Below are 22728 nucleotides of genomic sequence, written 5' to 3' on the forward strand. Positions count from 1 at the left end.
ACAGGCATTTTTGCATGCAATTTGCCCTAAAATAATGCATTTGTGTGTGTGCTATTTTCAGAAATATATTCCTTTCTGCATGCACTTCCCCATTACACATGCATTTTGGGGGTTGGAGAGAACAGCATTGCAAAATTCAGAGAAGTGCAAATTTCAGGAAAATTAGACTGAACCAAATTTCTGCCTAAGCCCTCTCCAGAAGGCACTATAAATAAAAATGGAGGTTTCTTGGGCTGATCAGAACACTAAATTTATTTTAAAAGTGGGGCAGTGGGGCAGGCCATAGACATGGGCCCTGCCAGGTTGCTGAGGGCTGTAGCTACCTGAGATTGCTGTGTGTTGGTGCAGGTGCCAAGTGCCATTGATGTTGTGATCATGGAAACTGAAGTCCCTCAGTTGTGCAGCACATCTGGAGGGCAGGCTTCATATCACAAAGCCCGGGCGGTATTTTGTTGTTGCTTTAAAACTCATAGCACCATGAGAGGAGGCCTCATATGCCACGAATTCATAACATTTTTGGCGGGTGCGTGACATTTCAGAAACTGGCTGGCTTTATTTGTGTTGCAAGTGGGTGAGTTTTTGCTCACGCTCTCGCTATGTCTCTGTGAGAAATGCCAGCAGAACCAGCACGGGGGTGACAGACGGCATTTCTGCAGCAGACGTTGCAGTTTAGAAATGGCAGCTCCGAGAACCCAAAATAACAAAAACGAGGTGTGTTAAGGTGGGGAATTGAGCCACCCTTAAAGGGATTTCCAGACCTCACCAACCACCCCCAAGCAACACTATGAAGACCGTTGTAATTAAAAAACGAAGCTGGGGTGCTCAGGAGTGGGCTGTGTGACTCAGCACTCTGGGTGTTAATTTATTTTTTCCAAAGGGTGGAAGTAAATATCTATTCAATGGCCAGGTCACAGCATTCTTGGGCTTATTTAGCCAATCGGTTTCATAATTAGTTTGCATTTTTTATGTTTTATTCTCTTGTATATATTTTACACTGCCTTGATGTTTTACATGGGTTGGTGGTATATAAATACTTTTCTAAATGTACATAATAAATCACTTTATTATCAAATTTAATTGGGTTGTATCTCCCTGGGCAAAATATATTTCCCTGGCACTGAAAGGATATCAAATTTGTCACCATTCCGCTTACAGCAGCATTCCACATACAGGGGGACACCATGAAGAAGGCCTAATTTCAGAAGGAGTGAGACTCCAAGAAAGGACTTTGCAGATGATAGTAGCATCTAGGCAAGCTCCTTGAGGGTACCTGGGTCTCAAGCCATTTAGCACTTCAAACTGCACTCGGATATGGACCAGTAGAGCTTGTGAAATACATTCCCTACCACTGGCCCTCGTCAGCTGCTGTATTTTGAACTAACCAAAACTTCCAAGAAGTTTCGAAAGGCAGCCCCGCCCATGACTCATTGCAGTAGTCTTAGGTCAGCCATTAACTTTTCTTTAGCCCATATTTTTTTAGTAGTGACCAACACTGCCGCAGGTTAGTTCACCATAGCCAGAAGCTGCCAGGCTTGCTTGCCCCACTACTTGGCAGCCATGTGGTATGTTCAAAGGACCAGACCACATGAAGAACCATTCTTAGCACTTGTTCTCCTCTTAAGCAGACCCACCATAAAAGCTGCCTTATACTAATAAATTTGGCCATCTAGCCCACTATTGTCTAGTACAGCTTTGCCCAACCTGGTGCCATTCAGATGTTTTGGACTACAGTCCCCATAATCACCAGCCACCATGACCAGTGGTAAAGCATGCTGTGAGTTGTAGTCCAGCCACATCTGGAAGGCCACTGATTCCCCATCCCTGGTCCAGATGCAATGCAGGAAATCTCCTCAATTTTGCCCAGCACTTACTGCTTGGGGATAAACAAGGCCTTGTTATTTTAGTCATATAGAATGTCTATTATTATATATTTCAAACACATTGTTTTTCTCTGTAGTCATCTTGTTTTTCTAAGGTTGCGACCCACAAACTGCAAGCTTTCAAAGTCACAAAAGACCCATTTCTGCAAGAAACACGAACATTCACCATCTAGCACAATTCACAATCGTCGTGCCATTTGCTGTTTTCTGCGCTCGCTTGTTCCAAGCATGTGAGTTTTCAATGGCTGGCTTGTTGCAAAGTTGTGTCACTATAACTCCTACAGGTTATGTGAATCGCAGATACAAAGGAAGGGTATTGAAGGACGCAGTGGCATTTTTATTGCTCTTCTTGAACATTGCCAAAGTGGCAGAAGGTTGCTGAGCAATGGGGTAAAAATGATGACACATTGGCGGTAATGTTTGTTTTTTTTCCATTTCTAATCTGGATTTTCTTTTCATCTTTCATTGTTTAGAGTGGAAGGTAGATATATTTGTGTATTATAAATAATTGTTTTCTGCTTCTTCAGTAAAAATGCCCAAGGCAACCAACAGCTAAAAATAAGATCAATTTCTACAGTATGTACCTAAATCTATTTTAGACTATCTATTCCAGGATCACCATTAATGGGAGAAACTTTGTTCCCTTAGATCTGTGGTTCCCAACCTTTTTTTTTTTTTTTGGCCATGCCTCACCTAAGCATTTCTAAAATCCTGATTCCCACCCCCACCCCCCGTGACATATAATTCAAAAAGTGAACTCCTATTTACATGGAGGAAGCCTAAAAGACCATTAACTTGATACACATTAACCTGACCACCGTGTACATTCTGATTTTAATTTTTAAAATATGTATACCACAATATATATTTATATACTCTATATGAGGCCCCTAGAAACATAAGAAAGGCAAAAAACTCACTGTTAATAATTCATTCTTGATTTACCCCCTTAAAAATGAAATTGCCCCCTTGTGGGGCATGTGCCCCATGTTGAGAACCATGGCCTTAGACAGTGATCCACATAAACTACAAAACAAAAGAACATGTGGGTAATTTTCAGGGCACTGGACCTGGACTAAGGGTTGACTCCTCTCTGAACCCTATGGGTGACCTTGGAGGTGAGTCCTACCTCTCAAAATTGTTGTGATGGTTTTGGAATTTGGCTGGGGGAGACCTGAGCAATTCATATCCCTGATCAGCAATGTGACATGGCCACAATCCAATTCATAGGTTCCATTCAACTGATTACTCTTCTGGCTGCATAGGTTCTGCTTATAAACTACATTGAGCATCAGCAAAACCACTTCAGGCTGCTGAAATGCAACCTTCAGCTTTCAATTACTTGCAATTGTTAAATAGTAACTGTTACTATTTAAACTGCTAGCATGAAGTAGGGACTCCATCAAAGGAAGGAAGTACCCAGTCTCTGCTTGACTATTTCCCTCATTCTCTGATCTCCTCTATGCCAATACTAAAAATAGAAAGCCTTCTTATCACGTCATTCATTTGCCAGAGCAAGGCCTACAGTGAAGACTGTGAAGTACAGGCTGCCTCCTGTAAGGTTCTGTGTCCTACCAGATGTTGTTTGACTCCAGCTCCCATAACCCATGATCATTTTCGTTGTTGATGATGATTAAATTTGTATACCGCCCTTCATCCAAAGATCTCAAGGTGGTTCACAGCATAAAACACAGAATAAAACCACAAAGTACATAATAGAAACAAGAACAAGAACAAAAGAAACTGATGGGAGTTGGAGTCCAACAACATCTGGAGGGCTACAGGTTCTCAACCTTGGCTTTATAGGTGACAGCCAGCACTTCAAATTGCACCTGGACGTGGACCAGCAAGGCAGTCTTCCCTATATAGCTGGTGCCTCTTAGAAACATAGCAGCTGTGTTTTCCACTAACTGAAGATAGATGTTTAGCTAGGCCACCTCTGGAAGAATGGTGCTGAATTAAAGGTTGTGTTGCCCATTTAAGAACAAATGCTTCAGTAGTCATTAGTATCATTTGTTCTTAAAAGAAGATTTGTTCTATTCACAAAGGATCCCCCCCCCTCCACCCCGCTCTGCACATGACTAAAGGGATATGTTCTCAAAGCTTCTTTTTCTGGAGTTATTAAATTGGAGCAATTGTTTGCCAATTAAATGCTCTACTTGGGATGTATTCTTGTCATCTTTGCTGCTGCATCTGGACCACTGTTCTCCCTGAGTTTCTGATTTCAACAACCTCCAGCACTATGGCATCTTGGGACTGTTTCCCATGATGCAACTGTGTTGTGTTTCAAGGAGAAAGAGAGGCTCATGGGAAGCACTCTTGGGAAAGGGGAGGGGAGGACTTTTGCCCAGGAGAACGACATGTTTTCAGCATGGGTCAGTCTTGAGATCTTCCAATCGCTAGAGCTGAGTGAATAATCAGAGTTTTAAATGGAACAACAAAAACCTTATCAATGGCCCATTTTAGACGAATGGAGAAAAATAAAACTAGACAGAATTAGCAACTAGCTAAACAAGCGAGAATTAATTAGCCAAAATTTTAATTGAGTTACAAGATAGTCGGCCCCGAAGCAAACGCAAGCATCTGCTTGTGTGTGTAAGAGATTTAAGAGTTTCCACAATACTGAGAATGTGTCCATTCTGTATCTTGTCCCTGGGGTATCTTGAAAGCTCCCTGTAGAACATCCAGCCCTAAGCTACTTAGATGAAGGCCTTTGAGACACATGAGGCAAATGAAGACTCTGTTCTTGATAGGATGGCCACTTAGGGATCACAAAAAAGGAGGCAGAAGAGAGGGCAGATTTGCATGAAATTTGCATGTGCTGATTCATATTTACGGCTGCACATTGAGAAAGAATTAAACAGAAACACAGTATAGTTCACTAGAGAGTAAAAGGCTTTGACCTGTGTGCCTGCTCTGTCTGCTGTACAGCGTTGATGGGCATGTTCCAGACCCCTGCAGCTCTCCCTTTTTATGGTTATTCATATTTAAGCCAGGCAGCCTGTCAAACACAGGGATCCTTCAAACAGAGGACTGTTTTCTACAAAGAAGGGTGCATGGCCACACTTGCTTTCAAAGCTGTTTTGTGCTCTTCAGTGGCGTAGCGTGGGGGGTGTAGGGGGGGCCGGCCGCACAGGGCGCAACATCTGGGGGTTAGGGTTAGGGTGCGCAAATCCACGGGTTAGGGGGCGCAAATCCACGGGTTAGGGGGCACAAATTACTTGCCTTGCCCCGGGTGCTGACAACCCACGCTACGGCACTGGTGCTCTTAGCAGCCCATGATGGGTGTTGGCTTTAGGTCAAGTCAACAGCAGTAGCAGGGTCACTTTCCGTGGGATCTTCTCCAGGTTCTCCACACCATCACTTTCTGTTTTCTTTAGATTTCACCACATGAGGACTTGTAACCGTAACCAATAAAAATCCAAGTAGTTTATGAATGAACGAATAAATAAAAAAATTCTTCATTCATTTCAAACATTATGAATCCATATTGTGACAGCGGTGGCAGCAGTGTTGAGCACCTGACCATGTCATGTTCTGAGCAGGTGCACTGAAGTAACTGGGTTAAGTTAGCATGCCTAACACAAGTCTACTGATCCCAGTGGATCTTCTGTGAGCACGACTGAAAGTACAATTCTAACTCTCTGAACAGTACTGCTTTAGGGGGATTAGGTCAGGTTCCCTCTGCCAGCTATAGACTCAGTGCTGGATTTACGTATAAGCTAAACAAGCTATAGTTTAGGGTCCCTACTCTCTTAAAAGGTAAAGGGACCCCTGACCATTAGGTCCAGTCGTGGCCGACTCTGTGGTTGCGGAGCTCATCTTGCTTTATTGGCCGAGGGAGCCAGCGTACAGCTTCCGGGTCATGTGACTAAGCCACTTCTGGCAAACCAGAGCAGCGCACGGAAACGCCGTTTATCTTCCCGCTGGAGCGGTACCTATTTATCTACTTGCACTTTGATGTGCTTTCGAACTGCTAGGTTGGCAGGAGCAGGGACCGAGCAATGGGAGCTCACTCTGTCACGGGGATTCGAACCGCCGATCTTCTGATCGGCAAGTCCAAAGCTCTGTGGTTTAACCCACAGTGCCACCCGCATCCCTCTGGAGCATAAGGTAGTGCCTATTTCATGGTGATTGGTGAGCCCTAGGACAATGGAGACAGAGGCCCTGCAGGGACACTGCTGCAGCCCCACACCACACCACTGGTTTTTCATGCAGATAGTCCCAAATGCAATACCTAGCAGCTCTAGGTAGGTAAGGACTCCTACCTGAAACCTTCTGATCGGCAAGCGCCACCCGTGTCTTAGGCCCCCAAAAAACATATAAAGGAAAGAATATAAGATAAAAACAAATAAAATAAAGCCTACATACAGCCACAGTGTTTTGTTTTGTGTAGACTCCTATGATGTAAATAATGGGCCCCGCCTGCTAGCCTGCTCCCTAAAATATCACTGGTTTGCTCATTTCTATACATTTTGTTATGTGCAAATGGCTTTAGATACCTATTAGGTCCATAAATTACCATGTAGCATATATTCAACACAAAAAACAGCAACAATTTGTTGTTGACAAAGGACAGCTGGACATGGGAAGGACCCCATGACCTTCAGTAGCTTAGGGCCTCATCAAACCTAAATCCGGTCCTGTACAGATGATGGTGTTCCTGCTGGCAGTAGCCAGTGCACTGCTCCCAAACAATTGCATTATGAGGCAGGATAGAGGTGGAATTGGGCTGCCTATGTAACCACTGGATGGATGGTCCATTTGCCTCTGCTGTGACAGCCTGGAGCTGGTGCAGCAAAAATGAAATGGCCAGCAGTGCTCTGGGTGCGGCAGAGGACCTGTTGCTCCACGCTGCTATTAATATTTTGTTATCGTTAACAAAAGATGCAAGATCAAAATAGCTACGTAAAATAGTTCCGAAATGCTTAAGTGTTGTTCCTGTTAAAATAAATTCAAAACGCCTAACATGGTAGTCCAGTTTCCGACCGTGCTATTAGTAGCATATTGTTATGGAGACCAATAGCAGGGGAGGGTTTTACAAGGCAGGGTGGAGATAACCATTATCACCTGCTAATTGCTGTGCTGCTGCTGCTGCTGTTGTTATTAATGAATTAGTAACAATGGGTGGCACATCTATTAAAAGCACAGCAGCAGGAGCTGGCTGAAAAGTTGGCAGCCGCTTGAGCACATTAGAATTCGAAAGAGAATTGGGAATGCCTTGAGAATTGCCCAGACTCTTTCTGTATTATTATTATTTTTTAAAATAAACACTTCCCCCCAACCAAGCAAACTAGGAAAGGCAGTATTATGTGGCTGTCCTCCCCTTTTGACATGCACTTAAATTGCAGAGGGAAGGTCTCTAGTCAGTTACTATGCAACATCCTATCAGTGAGATTTCTGAAATTTTTGCAGGGTGTGCTCTGTATATGGTAACTGTGGGCTGGTGTTTGCCTTGTCTTTGCTGGAAGAGGCCTCTGGTTTTGTCCTGAGGGTCTACGTAAGGTCAACTTCCCACCCTATCCCCTACCCTCCAACTTCCACTCCCAGCGATCTTACAGAAAGCCAAATGGAGAGTGGAGAAAAGGACTCCCTTTTGCCAAGCAAAGGCTGACTGATAAAAGCAAGGCTCTCTGTTAGAACAGCTTGAAGTGCAAATAGCTAGGAGGTTTATCCACTCAAACAAAGCGAAGAGCAATCAAATCCCCTTGAAGATGTACCTGTGCCCTCGACAGAAAACACAGATAAAGATGATGAAGATGTACTCTGGGAAAATTCCCTCTCTTCCTTAACAACATCTCCCATGTGTATAACGGCAGAGATTCTTTCTCCTTCCGCCACAAGCTGTTCTGTAAAATAAAAGTCTCTAGGATCTTTTCACTGTGTATTACCTGAAAAACAAAGACAACTTAAAAACTACACAGAATCAACAACACGAGGTCTTTCATCTTTCCTAGTAAAAGAGCACCTGGTACTTGGGTACAGGCAGTGACTGGTGGCATTTAATGGATATCTTATTTGCAAATTCCTATACAACATGACCTGATGTCAGATTAATGTGTACATTAATGGGTGTCCACAGGATTTTGCCCTTCTCTAAATGTTGCAGCTTAACATGTTTATTATAGCATCCACTTTTGGGATGCAGTTGACCCGAGTCCACAAAAGCTTCTCCCATAATAACTGTGCTAGTCTTTAAGATGCACCAAGTATCTCGGCTGATTTTCCATTTTCCACATATGTATTTGAATGTGTGTTTTGAGATAGGAGTTGTTGCCGTTTAATATGGAAACAGAACACAGTAATGGGTCAAAAGATGCAAAAACAGACAGATTTGCCCATCCCTTTCCTTGCCTGGGTTGCACCCATGGTTCATGATCATTTGCATATGAAATTGATGCAGACAAGGGGCTCTTTAACCCCTTCCTTCCCGGCACAAAAAGTAACCAAGAGAATACAGACTTGGCAAGAGTTTCTATACCCCTTGCCTGCTAACTTGCTTCAGTCGGGCCCAGTGGTGGAGGAAGCCGTTTGGGTGCCTGGAGCGGCGTGCCCAGGGCTGGGTGAGCCACCCATAGAGGAGGGACACACCGCGGGGCCTCCAGAGTCAGCCCGCCTCTTCCCACTCAGCCGCCCTACAGCTGGGAGGGAGGCAGCAGGAGGACCATTTAGGAGGCGCAGAGCCTGCGTGTGCCCAAGCCACGGTGTCACTCCCAGGAAAGTTGTGTGGCTCGGCCGCACTGCAGGCCCCATGGTGAGTGCCGCCCGGCATTTTGTCACCCCCCTCAGTGGTGACACCCAGGGCAGCCCGTACCCACCACACACACCTTCCTCTGCCCCTGGTCGTGCCAATCACATTAATTGGGTATTGTGGTATGTACTTCTGGTCTCTTTCTCTGTGTGTAATAGTGGATCAATATACTAATGCCTGCATTTTAATACTTTCCTTGGCAGTGAAGTTTTGGAATCAGTTTTGGAAGTTTTTGGAATCAGGGCATATGTGCTGGTCCAGGGGGGAGGTTACCGTGGGATGAGGTCCAGGACCTGAGTTGAGGGTCAGCAGACAGTCTTCCATGGGCGAAGCAGGGTCCACAGCGAGAAGCCGGGCAAGGACAGGAACTCTGGGGGAACAGGACTGGATGCTGGCCGAAACAGCTCATCAACGACGTTGCTCCCACAACCTGGGACCGGGCTGACTGGCCTTTATCTTTTCTGAGGCCAGGGGCGGTCCCAGCCCCCAGGAGACCCGCCTCTCATGGCCTTAAGGCTAGCACTCCTCCTGGGAGAAACCAGTTCCCTTCGCCTCTCTGCCCTGAGCCTCTGCAGTTCAGGAGAGGCTGAAGGGTTACCGGACCCAGGGGGAGACTCACCTGTAGGCACTGTGTCCTCAACCACCTCCGGAGTCAGAGTGGATTCACCTGGTACTTGCTCCTGAGGATCCGACACAGGTGTAGGTGTTTCAGAATCAAGGCCCTGCCCCAGCTCAGCCGGCCCTGGAGGCGGGGACTCCTGTGCAGGCTGGGATTCCTCCGGTTCAGCCTCTGAATCAGATTCCCAGGCCATCACAGCATAGCTACGTGTTGTTTTCCTTCTAGTGAGCTCCTACATTTCAGAATTTACCATGACATCAAAGTGCATGATAGAGGGGGTTGCTTTGAGTAAAGAGCGATGTTGAAGGGGGCCGTTTCTGTGGCCTGGGCTAGGCTTCTAGAATGCCTCTACTTAACTAGTAACATTCCAGGAAAGTCCTTGTGTCCACTGTGTCTGTATCTTGAAAATGGGACAGTCAACAGTAAAAATATCTCAAGTCTGTTTGCAGGGATTTCCATTCAGCAAATACCTCAGAAATTCTCACTTGTGATATCTTTATAGGTGTGATCCAAAATTGGTGATATTGTGCAGGAAGCTAGCTTTGCTATCTATATATACAATGGTACCTCGCAAGACGAAATTAATTCATTCTGCGAGTTTTTTCGTCTTGCGAATTTTTCATCTTGCGAAGCATGGATTCCAACCCAAAATCCAACCCCCCCCCCAAAAAAAAGTTTTAAAAGTTTAATTTACCAAATGGCTGCAAAAGAAGTTTTGGAAAAGCTTCAAAAATCACCAAAGTCTTCAAAAACCTCAAAAAAGGCTCAAAAAAGGAAACAAACTTGCAAGACGTTTTCGTCTTGCGAAACAAGCCCATAGGGAAAATCGTCTTGCGAAGCAACTCAAAAACTGAAAAACTCTTTCATCTTGCGAGTTTTTCGTCTTACGAGGCATTCGTCTTGCGAGGTACCACTGTATAAGCAAACTTTGGAGAAAGAAGTTAAAAATCTCCAAAATTGTAAAGCTAACACTCCCATAATTTCTCCATAATTCCCTATACATTCTTCTAAAAATACACACACACAAAAATTCAAACTGCTTTGGTATTGGTACTTGGGTCTGACAGCTTTGTTCTCTATTACGGGATATTATCCATGATGTGAGGGATTCTCTGCTTACAAGGAAACATCTGGAATAGCATCTTCTCGCCTATGTTTTACAATTATCAGAAGCAGAAGCATCATCTTTTTTTAAAAAAAAAAAACATGCACCACTAGGAGAAAAGTTGGAGGTCACCTATTCCTACTTAAAAGGGTCAGGAAGGAGGTGAGGTGAAAGACCTCTGTTGAGATTCTGAAGAGTTGCTACCAGTCAAAGTAGGCAACACTGGGGTAGATGGACAAAAATATCTGACCCGGGTTAAGGCAACTTCCTGTGCAAACTTATACACACTGGTGTTCCATTGGAAACAACAGGGTTTAGGCATGCCTAAAAGTGGAAGATTTGAAATATGCCTGTCTGGCTACAATTAAACAGAATACAAATATTATTACAGTCTTTTACAACAAAGAACATAATGCGTAGGAGGACTGTGAGAAGGAGAGATAGGAAAGGAGGAAAGCTTGCTCCTGACTTGACTGCTGTACAAATAATCTTGGCACACCTAGCAACTTTGCTGGTGCATTTGTTTTAACTGTTTTTACATGTGGTGTTGAAATATACTCAGAGTCGAGAGTGGATCTCATGCTCTTTATTCAGCTCATAGTGGTGAGGAGGAATGGAAGTTCCCCCAGAATGTCTGCTTTATATACATTATTTACACAATGAGCCCCACGTGATTGGCTAATTTTGGGATTCTCCTGTAGGCCAATCAGGTTGCAGATTCACTTCCACCTGGAGCTGGATTGGGTGGCTCCTGTGGACCAATCAGAATGCTGCATTCTGAATCCTATTGTTTTGGGACCAATCAGAATGCTGCATTCTGAATCCTATTGTTTTGGGACCAATCAGACTGCTGCATTCTGAATCCTATTGTTCTGGGAGCAATCAGACTGCTGCATTCTGAATCCTATTCAACTCAGTACATAACAGGTGTCTTACCCCTCTTTTTGTTTGTTAATTGAGAGAGGGAAGATGTACCTAGGAAGAGAGGAGCTGGGGAGAACAAAGGGTCCCCCAAACACAGTGGATCAGGGTAGGGGGAGGTAAGGCAGGCAGTTAATGACTGCGCCGACCCCTCCTATAAGCTGGGGAACTGTGGTTGTCCTATCAGCCAGCCCTCTGGGCTGCAGCTTCTGCTGTTGAATGCCAGGTTGGCTCTGAATAAGATCTCCTTCTTCCATGATCTTTGTGGAAGAGGAGGCCCATCTGGTCTGCATCACTGAGACCTGGGTGGGTGAGCAGGAGTTGGTTTCACCCAGCTGTGCCCACCTTGGTAACGGTGCAGCATCGAGGCAGACTTGAGGAGCAGGGCAGGGAGGTTGCTATGGCCTATAGAAATCCCACCCCCCACTTCTTACAGAAAGTGGGGAGTGGGGTAGGGAGTATAGCCACCCAGAAGCATCTTCCACAGCTTTGAGGTAACACAGAAACAAGGAGGCACAAAGTTCAGTTGATTTAATGGAGGCCCACACAGAGCCTGAGTAGTCCTGATCGTCAGCACAAGCTTGCCTAGGAAGGGGGTGTTTTTAAAGCTGTCACTGTGCATGAATATGCCACAGATTTGAGGCTCCTGGCAAACAGTATTTGTTTACTACTGTATAGACATAGCACTAGGATGCTGAAAAGCAGCCTCCTTCTGCTCAAGACTGCGCTCACTTGCGTGACAGATTTGTTTGTCCTCCTACTCTAGATTTGTCATATGGCAATGCGCAGCAACACTGATGGTTCTTTAGGGTTTCTTCCCCCTCTTTCCACCTACTCTGATGCCACCAACTCTGCCCCTTCCACACTCGGCTCACCTTCTTCCTGCCACTTACCGTCAGCAAATCCACAAAGGTTGAAATATGTCTGGGTGCCAGTCCCGGAAGTGTTCAGATCCACAGTGATTTGACAGCCTTGGAAATGTGATTTCAGTTTCTTCACTGGGCTTATCTGGTGTATAGTGAAACGTGCATTGCCAAGTTTTGTTAGTTGTTGGTTTTTAAACTGACACCTGCACATCAGTCTAATATTTTAGATACGGGATGATATTTCATCATGTCATAAATATACAGAACATTTCTGTCTCCCCTGTGTCATCCCTTGGTTATGAAATGGACAGCTGGACTTCTCACCAGCTTCCCCGAATCAAGAAAAGTCCAGAGCTCAGTTGCAGTAATTAAAAATATGGTATGTTACAGTGGATGCCTGAAACTCAGTACCTGTTTAAGGACTCCTCCATACTGGTTTTGTTTGTTTGTTTGTTTGTGTGTGTTTTTTGCAGGTGTGATTGACACAGTAAAGGTAAAGGTAAAGGGACCCCTCACCATTAGGTCCAGTCGTGGCCGACTCTGGGGTTGCAGCGCTCATTTCGCTTTATTGGCCGAGGGAGCCGGCGTACAGCTTCTGGGTCATGTGGCCAGCAGGACTAAGCCACTTCTGGCGAGCCAGAGCAGTGCACGGAAACGCTGTCTACCTTCCCACCAGAGTGGTACCTATTTATCTACTTGCACTTTGACATGCTTTCGAACTGCTAGGTTGGCAGGAGCAGGGACCGAACAACAGGAGCTCACCCCGTGGCGGGGATTCGAACCGCCGACCTTCTGATCAGCAATTCCTAGGCTCTGTGGTTTAACCCACAGCGCCACCCGTGTGATTGACACAGTAATAGTGCATTATACTGAACCATCCACACAGCATTCTGCTTTGTTCTGTAATGCTTCCTCAAGATTATTGCATTAATGCCATCTGGAGGGGTACTCTTGCACTATGGTGCAACAGAAGCAGGATGCACAAACACAGAGAGAACACTTTTGGTATAAAAGGTCACAGGATTTCAACAGCAGGTTACAGGACATACACTGACTGGGGTTGCAGCAGCGTGCCCACTGAGTTTTGAAAGTGAGATCACATATAACTGCCCCGATACCAGCGTGAGCAAAAAGGATTGTGAATGAACATTACAAAGGCTGCCTGAAGGGGCCCTAAGTCTTAGATATGAAAACAACTTCCATTTTAAAGGAAACTAAGAGCCAGAATAAATACTGTCCTGGGCTGGTTTTGGAAGGAAGGAAGGAAGGAAGGAAGGAAGGAAGGAAGGAAGGAAGGAAGGAAGGAAGGAAGGAAGGGCGAATCTGGACTGGTACCATCGTCCAGGGGAAGGGGGATCTGTTGTTGTTGTTGTTGTTGTTGTTGTTGTTGTTGTTGTTGTTGTCCCCCCACACATGCTGTGGGCCAAGGGTTGCCAGAACCATTAGAGGACCTCAATAGTTGCATACCCTCCAACATTTCTCCAATGAAAATAGAGACATCCTAAGGAAAAGTGGGACATTCTGGGATCAGGTCAGAAACTGGGATGGCTTCTCTAAATCAGGGACATCCCTGAGAAATAGGGACACTTGGAGGGTCTGTAGTTGCACAGAAGAGGCAATTTCAGTAGATGGGCAAGCCATGCCTGCTGAAATGGCAAGACTACTCCTGCTAAAATTCTCTCTCCTACACAGCTCGGAAAGGTGCGTTGAACCACACACACACACACACACACACCCCTTGCAGCTGATATTTCTTTTATGGAAACTAACAACCATCAGCATAGAGAACCTTTATAGTTGCAAACCAGACGATTCTCTGCCTCCATCAGGCAGAGAAAGCATTGCAAATCTGCACACTCTCCATGCACTCAGCATCCTGCTAAACGAGGCCCCCGTGTTTCAGCTGAAAGCGCTTCCGAATATAAGCAGACTGCTGAATCTCTTCGTAGCAATATGCCGTCCAAACCAGAGGAGGATTTACCAGCCCATCTAAATCTTTCTAAGAAAAGTGACAGCCCCCTCTCCTTCTGAAAGTGTTTTCAATTCTCCATTCTGCATGGCATGACACAGAGGAACAAAGGGGTCTTGATGCCTTGGGATTGTTTAATCATTTCTTGAAAACAATGCAAATGGAAGTCAAAGTTATTTTGATCGCCGTCATCACAGACTGAAAAGGCCTTGGCTGAGTTCTTCTGCCAGACAATAGAAGAAAAGGCTGCAAAGAGATAACAAGGAAAAACATGATTAAATCACAGAAGTGACATAAAATCAATAGAGACAGCCAAGGATCAATAATTCTTTGCTCTGAGTAACAGTCGGCAGCGCTTGCACTCATTTTCAGATTTTTCCGACATTATTGCCGACTTGATTTGCTGAAAAAGAGATGACTCTCTTTATTTTTAACAGCTCTTCTTATCTTCTGTGTATGTTTAATATTCATCACCTGCAATTAAAGGTAGTTTAACCCATTCAGGGCAGGCAGTGAGTTTATTCTAATTCCTCATTAAGGGCCAAACCCCCTTTTTTTCAAATAGCAGCTTCAGCAGAGCAGGGGAGGGAAAGGAGGGTATTGATCCAGATCAGGACAGTGGCAGAGGGGAGGGGCTTATCCTTTTCCCCTACTCTATTTTTCTGATGAAAATTTCACCCCTATGCTACAAATTGCTCCAGTAGGAAGAGGTTAAAGATCCCTTCCCCTCTCACGTGTCATAGTTCTAATCCAGATTGGGAGGACCCCAAAGTTGCTATTTGAAAACAATTTGAAAAGTGAGACAGAGATACATTCACTCACTCATCCTGCTAGTCTGGCCCTGAATGTATAAACACACCAGCAATGGAAAAATAAAAGATCTAGAGTGAATCTTTAGTGTGCAATGAAACACACACACACATCACTTCAAGTGGGGTATCAGGAATCACCCTAATTTGAGACATGATGCTGTTGAGCCGCATGGAGATGTACCTAATTGAATTTCCCTTGGGGCATGAACGCAAGAACAGCCTTGCTGGATCAGGCCAAAGGCCCATTGAGTCCAGCATCCTGTTCTCACAGTGGCTAATCAGATGCCCATAGAAAGCCCACAAGGGGAACCAGAGTGTAACAATTCCGCTCACCTTTTGCAGTGGGCAGCGTTGCGGCCGGGCATCCAGAGCTCTTCCACCAGGCCTTTGGCCAAGGCAAGGCACAGTCTGACCCCCTCTCTCCTTTTGTAATCCTCATAGAACTCTAGCCCAATGGTTGCCGTTAATTTGATGCTGAACTGATTTTAGAATGAATTGATTTTAGAGTGTATTTCAATTAATTGATTGTGATTTTATGTAAACTGTGTTATTTTTACTGTTGCTAGCCACTCTGAGCCCCACTTCGGCTGGGGAGGGCAGGATATAAATAAATTATTATTATTATTATTATTATTATTATTATTATTATTATTATCCACGCAGTGATCCAGATCGGGGTCAGGGAACTAACGCCTCCCTCACTCCAGCCCCAGCCATGTCATATCCTGCCCGGCTTCTGCTTGCTCTGCTCGCAATTTATCAGCAAGCGTCTGGTTTTGGTTGGGGTTTTGCCTGATGACTAAAAGGAGTTGCTCTCCCCTGCAGTTCATGGCATGGTTAAGATACACTAGTGGTGGAGAAACACTTGTCTGTGGACTGGAACTGCCCTGTAAAGCCTTTTGAACCAGCCCAGTAGCCTCTTATTATTTTAAGGAGCTTCTAAGTCATTGCTTAGAAGTGCTCAGCGACAATCATTTGTCTTCCAGAGTGCTTGGCAATCTGCTTCGCTTGTGTGGCGTTGATACATTTTCCTGTTAATCATTTGTTAATTTCTCACTTTTCATTGCATTTCCCTGTCACTTTCCTAACCGCAAGAAGGCAGTTCTTTCTTAGAAGTAGATTTGTTGGGCTTGCGCAACAGAGCACTTTAATCCAAGTCAGAGGTACTAGAAATATCAGTGGAGGGGTGACAAATCGATTAATTGATTAATTACACAAACCTATATTTCCCAGCAGGCCCTTGAGTCCCTCCTGCAAGATACTGACAGTCTAGATGTGGTCCTTAGTTTCTGTTTCTTGGTCTCTCCGTTTGTGAGACTGAAGGGGGACCACATAGTTTGTTGCTGTTAGTGAAGCAGTATGACCCCACAGCAAGCCTAGAGCTTCCTTGTAGCCGTCCATGTCCCTCTAAGCAAGAAAAATAAAGAGGAAAACCATTTTCTTTATTTAGAACATGCCAGTTTACTGTATTACCATTTATTATTTAGCATTTAGGTGTCAGTGCCATTGCATTAAGTGAACAAATTGCAAAGGAGACTAACAAAGCAGCAATGAAGAAAATCAAATGGACCCATTGCATTTACTCCTGGGGTAGGAAAAAAAAAACAGGCACCTGACAAATTTCATTTTGTACATTACAGCTTTGTTGAAATTAAATGCAAGCCAAGAATCCTGTTTGCTGGTATGTCACCTGTAAAACAATTGGTGCATGTCTGAGCGACACTTATCAGAAGCAGGAATTCAGAGATCTTGATGACAAGGAGAGGGGAACAACTGAAATGCATATAAAAAAATGAAGCCAAATATTCTTCATGTATTCAGTGCATTTAAAATATGTCGTTTCCTCAACCGGCAGGGGACTGGGGTCCCTTCAAACTCCATGAAATTAATATTTTGTAAATGGCAAGACAGCAGACAAAAGCAGTACAGGAAACACCACAAATGCAAAGTATTTCCCACAGCTTGGTCCCCAAATCCCTTTTTTTTTTAATAAAAAAAATCTTCCTCATGAGCCGAACTGGAACAAACTCCACTATTAAGTTCCACTGGTTTTTTCAGATGTGAGCACAGTGAAAAGCCATTTGTTACAAGTCTCACACCCCTGCTCCATCCAAGCAAACAAACGTCCTCTTAATATTGCATGAAATCAACTGATATAAAAGTTTTACAGCTCTGAGTGAAGGGAGATGAAAGAGGCTTTCTCAGTTGTCAGAAGATGAAAGCTGGAGGTGGAGTGTCATGGGGACTTCCTGTCCAATTGCCTATCCTTCTGTTCTTCAGACATTACTAACTGGGCATCGCTGGGGGCACCTGCTGAGGGTGATGAGTCACAGAACAAGCCAAGAGCTGAAAGAAGTAATAATCAGGAAATATAATCATTACACAAGCAAAGTTCCAGGTTGAAGAGGCGGCCTTTTTGCCCTTCTGGTTGAAATGGACCCATAACTAGCCTGGGTGAGCAGATGGCCAGCCCAGTACCTGGAACCCATCCCCTGCTCTAGCCCTGCCTTTCACAACCTGTGGGTCCCCAGATGTTGTTGAACTACAACTCCCATCATCCCTGAGCTCTGGCCTTGCTAGCTAGGGGTGATGGGAGTTGTAGTTCAACAACATCTGGGGACCCACAGGTTGAGAAAGGCTGCTCTAACCCAACCTTCCTCCACCTGATGTCCTCTAGGTTTTATCAACCTCAGTTCCTATCAGTTCCAGCTGGTGTGGCCAATATTCTGGGATTGTGGGTGTTGCAATCCAACAACATGTGATTGCACTGGGCTTGGGGAGGTTGCTCTTATGTGGTGGCTCACAATTTGGGGCACCTGCACAAAGAGCTTGGGGTTCTTGGAAAGATGGGAGCCGGCTTTAAGGAAATGGTAAGTATACCTCACCAGTAACTGGGTCTCACTGTCCTGATTGATAGACTGTGTACCCAACACAGAACATCACAGCTGCTTTTCTAAAGAAGATAGGGCCAGCCCTAACATTAGGCAGAGTGAAGTGGCTGCCTCAAACAGCAGATGCTGGAGACAATGGTGATGTGATGGAGGGCAGGGCAGTGTGTGTCATTTGGCCTGTCCTAAGCTAGCCTGCTAGGGACACGGATGGCGCTGTGATCTAAGCCACAGAACCTAGGACTTGCTGATCAGAAGTTCGGCGGTTCGAATCCCTGCGACGGGGTGAGCTCCCGTTGCTCGGTCCCAGCTCCTGCCAACCTAGCAGTTTGAAAGCACGTCAAAGTGCAAGTAGATAAATAGGTACCAATCCAGCGGGAAAGTAAATGGTGTTTTTGTGCACTGCTCTGGTTCGCCAGAAGCGGCTTAGTCATGCTGGCCACATGACCCAGAAGCTGTCTGTGGACAAACGGTGGCTCCCTCGGCCAGTAATGTGAGATGAGCGCCGCAACCCCAGAGCCGTTCACAACTGGACTTAGCAGTCAGGGGTCCCAGCGTGGTGTAGTGATTAAGAATGGTAGACTCGTAATCTGGTGAACTGGGTTTGATTCCCTGCTCCTCCACATGCAACTGCTGGGTGACCTTGGGCTAGTCACACTTCTCCGAAGTCTCTCAGCCCCACTCACCTCACAGAGTGTTTGTTGTGGGGGAGGAAGGGAAAGGAGATTGTTAGCCACTTTGAGACTCCTTAAGGGGAGTGAAAGGCGGGATATCAAATCCAAGTCCAAAACTCTTACCTTTACCTTTAAGCTAGCCTGCTATCCTTGGGTGCAATGGAGGAAGCTGTTTTGTCACTAATTGTGAAGACTCGGCGGTCAGTCTGGTCAGCTTCTAGATGTAGAACAGCTGGAAATCTTGTCCATCTCAAAGTTGGTGTTGATAAAAGGAAGGATCCGAAGCTCTTCCTAGAGTGAAATGTAAAGTGAGATGAAATTCACTATTGCTCAAGGACAGTAATAAAACGCAGGAGGAAGAAGGGTTTCAGAAATGCTCTCATGCTTAAATCTTCACAGGGAAAGTCCACCAGAACTAAGTAACCAAATACAGGGAAGTTTTCCACTGCTGAAACCCACACAACACTGTCCGTCCTGGGAAATACAGCATTCCAGTCTTTTGTGCTTTAACCACAGTGAACAAACAGAGGCTCTGCTTTCAAGTTGAAGGTTTCTTTTTTAACTGTTTTTAATTGCAAAGAGAAGTTTATAGTCTGGTAATATATAGCCCCGTAAATCATCATTAAAATGCTTTGAGTCATGAAACAATAATAGGAAGAAAAATCAATGTGTGTATATCAAAAGCAAGAGATTTATACATGACCTGGGATGATAGGACAAGAAAGCCAATGTTTACCATCTTTAAGAATAGCTGTGTCATTTGGAGGGGGTTGTTTGGGGAAAAAAGCATGACTAATAGAATCAATACAGACGATATTTAGAAATTCCTGGGTGGGATTTGTATTCTTAGACTTCAGGTGAATTTGCAAGATAAGAATGAGACTTTCAGTAAATATAAATCCACTGCCCAGAATTCTAACTTTTTCAGCTGTTTTAAGAATACACAGTTATGTTGATGTTTCCATGGTTGGTGCCAGAGACCAGACAAATCCAGCAGATTCTGCTTCAGTCTTGGTTTCTGCATTGTTGGAGGGGGTCTTGTAGGCATCTTGTCCAATCCCTTGCTTGAGGCAATGAATCCTGAGCCACAGACGGCTCTACCATGAACCAAAACGAGGCAACTGCCTCAGGCAGCTTTCATCTTTTAACTAATTTTTCAATAATTTCTGGTTGCCATGACACAAGCAATTTCCTTTGCTGCTTTGCCCATAATGCCTTGCTTTGAAGGACACCTAGGCCTTCCTCAGAGCAAGACAGAGGGTGTCAGCATGGCCAGTGCTGACACCACATTAGCAATTGACAAGTAAGTGGAGGGGGGAGCAAGTAGGGCAGCTGAGCAGTGGGGGCTGCCTCCGGAGGTGCAATGTATTTGTTGTTGTTTAGTCATTTAGCCGTGTCCGACTCTTCGTGACCCCATGGACCAGAGCATGCCAGGCACTCCTGTCTTCCACTGCCTCCCACAGTTTGGTCAAACTCATGTTCGTAGCTTCGAGAACAATGTCCAACCATCTCATCCTCTGTCGTCCCCTTCTCCTTGTGCCCCAAATCTTTCCCAACATCAGGGTCTTTTCCAATGAGTCTTCTCTTCTCATGAGGTGGCCCAAGTACTGGAGTCTCAGCTTCAGGATCTTGCCTTCCAGTGAGCACTCAGGGCTGATTTCCTTCAGAATGGATAGGTTTGATCTTCTTGCAGTCCATGGGACTCTCAAGAGTCTTACACTGGCCTTATAGAGCATCTCCTCTGCCTGAAGAGGAAGGACTGTGTTGAGTATATGCAAGATGTATAAAGCTGCTCCATCAGGTTTTATGTATGCCCCATGCCCCTCGACTGAGGAAGACCACAGATCTCTCTGCCTCCTGAGGCACCCCAAAACCTTGGAGCTTCCTTTTATAAATATCTAATTTTATGGGAATGGCCTTTGTCCAATGCAGACCCTCCAAGTGTCCCTATTTTCTAGGGACAGTCCCAGATTTACAGAAGCCATCCTGGTTTTTTATTTGATGCTGGAATGTCCTGTTTTTCCTTAAAGGTAAAGGTAAAGGTACCCCTGCCCGTACGGGCCAGTCTTGACAGACTCTGGGGTTGTGCGCCCATCTCACTTAAGAGGCCAGGGGCCAGCGCTGTCCGGAGACACTTCCGGGTCACGTGGCCAGCGTGACATCGCTGCTCTGGCGAGCCAGAGCCGCACACGGAAATGCCGTTTACCTTCCCGCTGGTAAGCGGTCCCTATTTATCTACTTGCACCCGGAGGTGCTTTCGAACTGCTAGGTTGGCAGGCGCTGGGACCGAGCAGCGGGAGCGCACCCCGCCGCAGGGATTCGAACCGCCAACCTTTCGATCGGCAAGTCCTAGGCGCTGAGGCTTTAACCCACAGCGCCACCTGCGCCCCCACAGCGCCACCTGCGTTTTTCCTTAGGACATCCCTATTTTCACTGAAGAAATGTATGGAGTTATGAGACCCCCAAGCCAAGGAGATAACTAAATTATAACCTTTAGAAGACATCTGAAGACAGCCCTGTAGAGGGAAGTTTTTTAATGTTACATATTTTATTCTGTGTTCATATATGTTGGAAGCCACTGGGCAACCCAGTCAAAGGGGTGGGGTATAAATATTAGTATTAGTATTGCGGATTAGGACGTCCCTATTTTCACTGGAGAAATGTTGGAAGGGTATGTTTCTCCAATGTACAGAATTTTCACTTCTCTGTCTCATTAGGCCTTCAAATCTTTCCTTTTCTTTTGGCAATAAATAATATATAGGCCAGTATCTGATGAGATGGATGAAGCTGTCTGTTTTATATATATATTTATATATTTTTCTTGCGTATGTGCCTAGCATCGCAATCATTCCTGTGTGTTGAGAGAGCTGAGTGACACTTTTTAGCAGCTCACTATTTATAGGGTTGTGGAAAGGATGTCTATTCCAGAGGCTTTTGCCTTAACCTAAACCAGGAAGGCACTTGTAAAATTGAATTGGCTGCTTAGAGAGCTCATATTCTTGTAAATTACAATCTATAGTTCTGCCTACTGCCGGATCATCAGGAGATCACAAAACTGTGCTGATTCTTGTTTTCTGATTAAATTTAGGCCACTATCCTTCTGTGACAGATTTCTTAAAAAAGAAAAGAAATAGGCAGAAGCAGAGAGGTAAATATATTATCAGGAAATATATTTTTATAGGAATAATATTTCAAAACAAATTCTATACATAACGCTAGAAACAGATATCAAATTCAGCCTGCTATAATTTGGGACTAAGTGTTATGGAGATAATGCAAATTTATTTTTGGTTTAAAGAGAAGGATATTTGGTCTGGCATCCTTCCTATGAAAGTTGATCGTGCCGCTCAAATGTCATTTGTCAGGAACCTGCGGTCACCTTGTTTGTCAATACTCTTGCAATGTTCCTGATCTTAAAGACATAAACTGTTCTATTGCTGGATTTGACTGCAGATACTTGCCTCCAGAGATCATTACAATGATTTCTAAACAAGCACTGAAATGCTAAGTACCTCAAATTACCCAACATTTCCTACAGAATGTGTGATTCTTAGGAAATACATCTTACTTGTATTGGAAGTACAATTGTATTGGAAGAGCTGAGATCATTCAGTTAGTAACCTAAGAATTAATTCTGTTAACAGTCAACCAACCAAGAGGGGTGGGGGGGGTGGATGTGCTGCCTAGCAACCGGTCAGAATAGCATGATCCTTGCTGAGGTAAACTGAGTTCTGATTGGCTAGTTAGTGTTGAGGGAGTTTTCATCTGAATGTTAGTTGTATGGACTGACATACATGTATCAACTAGGCCTGAATTACCAAGAAGGACAAACACTCCTCTGTTTTTTTCTCCTCATATGAGAAGAGAAATGCAATACTTTTATTCTTCCATTTACCCAGTAAAGTATTATGCATTTCTCTTCTCTCTGTATTCCATCTGTGTTATTTAAGGGACTTTGCTAACAAGTGGGGTTTATGTCTCTGTACTTCCCTCATTTCGTAACATCCTTCGCCTCCATTTAGGACAAATGCTTGAGATCTTTGTCCCATTTCTGTAAGTCACACATGCTATATACTGGCCTCAAAGCAATGGCTGTGAGGAAGAGAACTGAGATAATCACTGAACAATATTAGCTTTGAAGTACAGTATGGTGACGCGGGTGGCGCTGTGGTAAAAACCTCAGTGCCTAGGACTTGCCGATCGCATGGTCGGCGGTTCGAATCCCCGCGATGGGGTGCGCTCC

At 44.8% G+C, this 22728-nt stretch overlaps 1 long non-coding RNA gene across 4 annotated transcripts; it reads right to left on the reverse strand.

Annotated features, from left to right (window-relative positions):
• Positions 1–15658: 15658 nt before the first annotated feature.
• On the reverse strand, positions 15659–22153 carry LOC309353391. Of its 4 annotated transcripts, none has more exons than XR_014161784.1 (3): positions 18609–18781; positions 17092–17269; positions 15659–16330 (listed from the first exon to the last, which is right to left on the reverse strand). It is a non-coding gene; the product is annotated as an uncharacterized lncRNA (long non-coding RNA). The 4 variants fall into 4 exon arrangements; XR_014161785.1 differs by having other exon boundaries at positions 16614–17269; XR_014161786.1 differs by having other exon boundaries at positions 15659–15770; positions 16144–17269.
• Between the last annotated feature and the right edge of the window lie 575 nt (positions 22154–22728).

The sequence above is a fragment of the Podarcis melisellensis genome (assembly GCF_964234715.1).
Source record: "Podarcis melisellensis genome assembly, chromosome: 12".
Classification (NCBI taxonomy): domain Eukaryota; kingdom Metazoa; phylum Chordata; class Lepidosauria; order Squamata; family Lacertidae; genus Podarcis; species Podarcis melisellensis.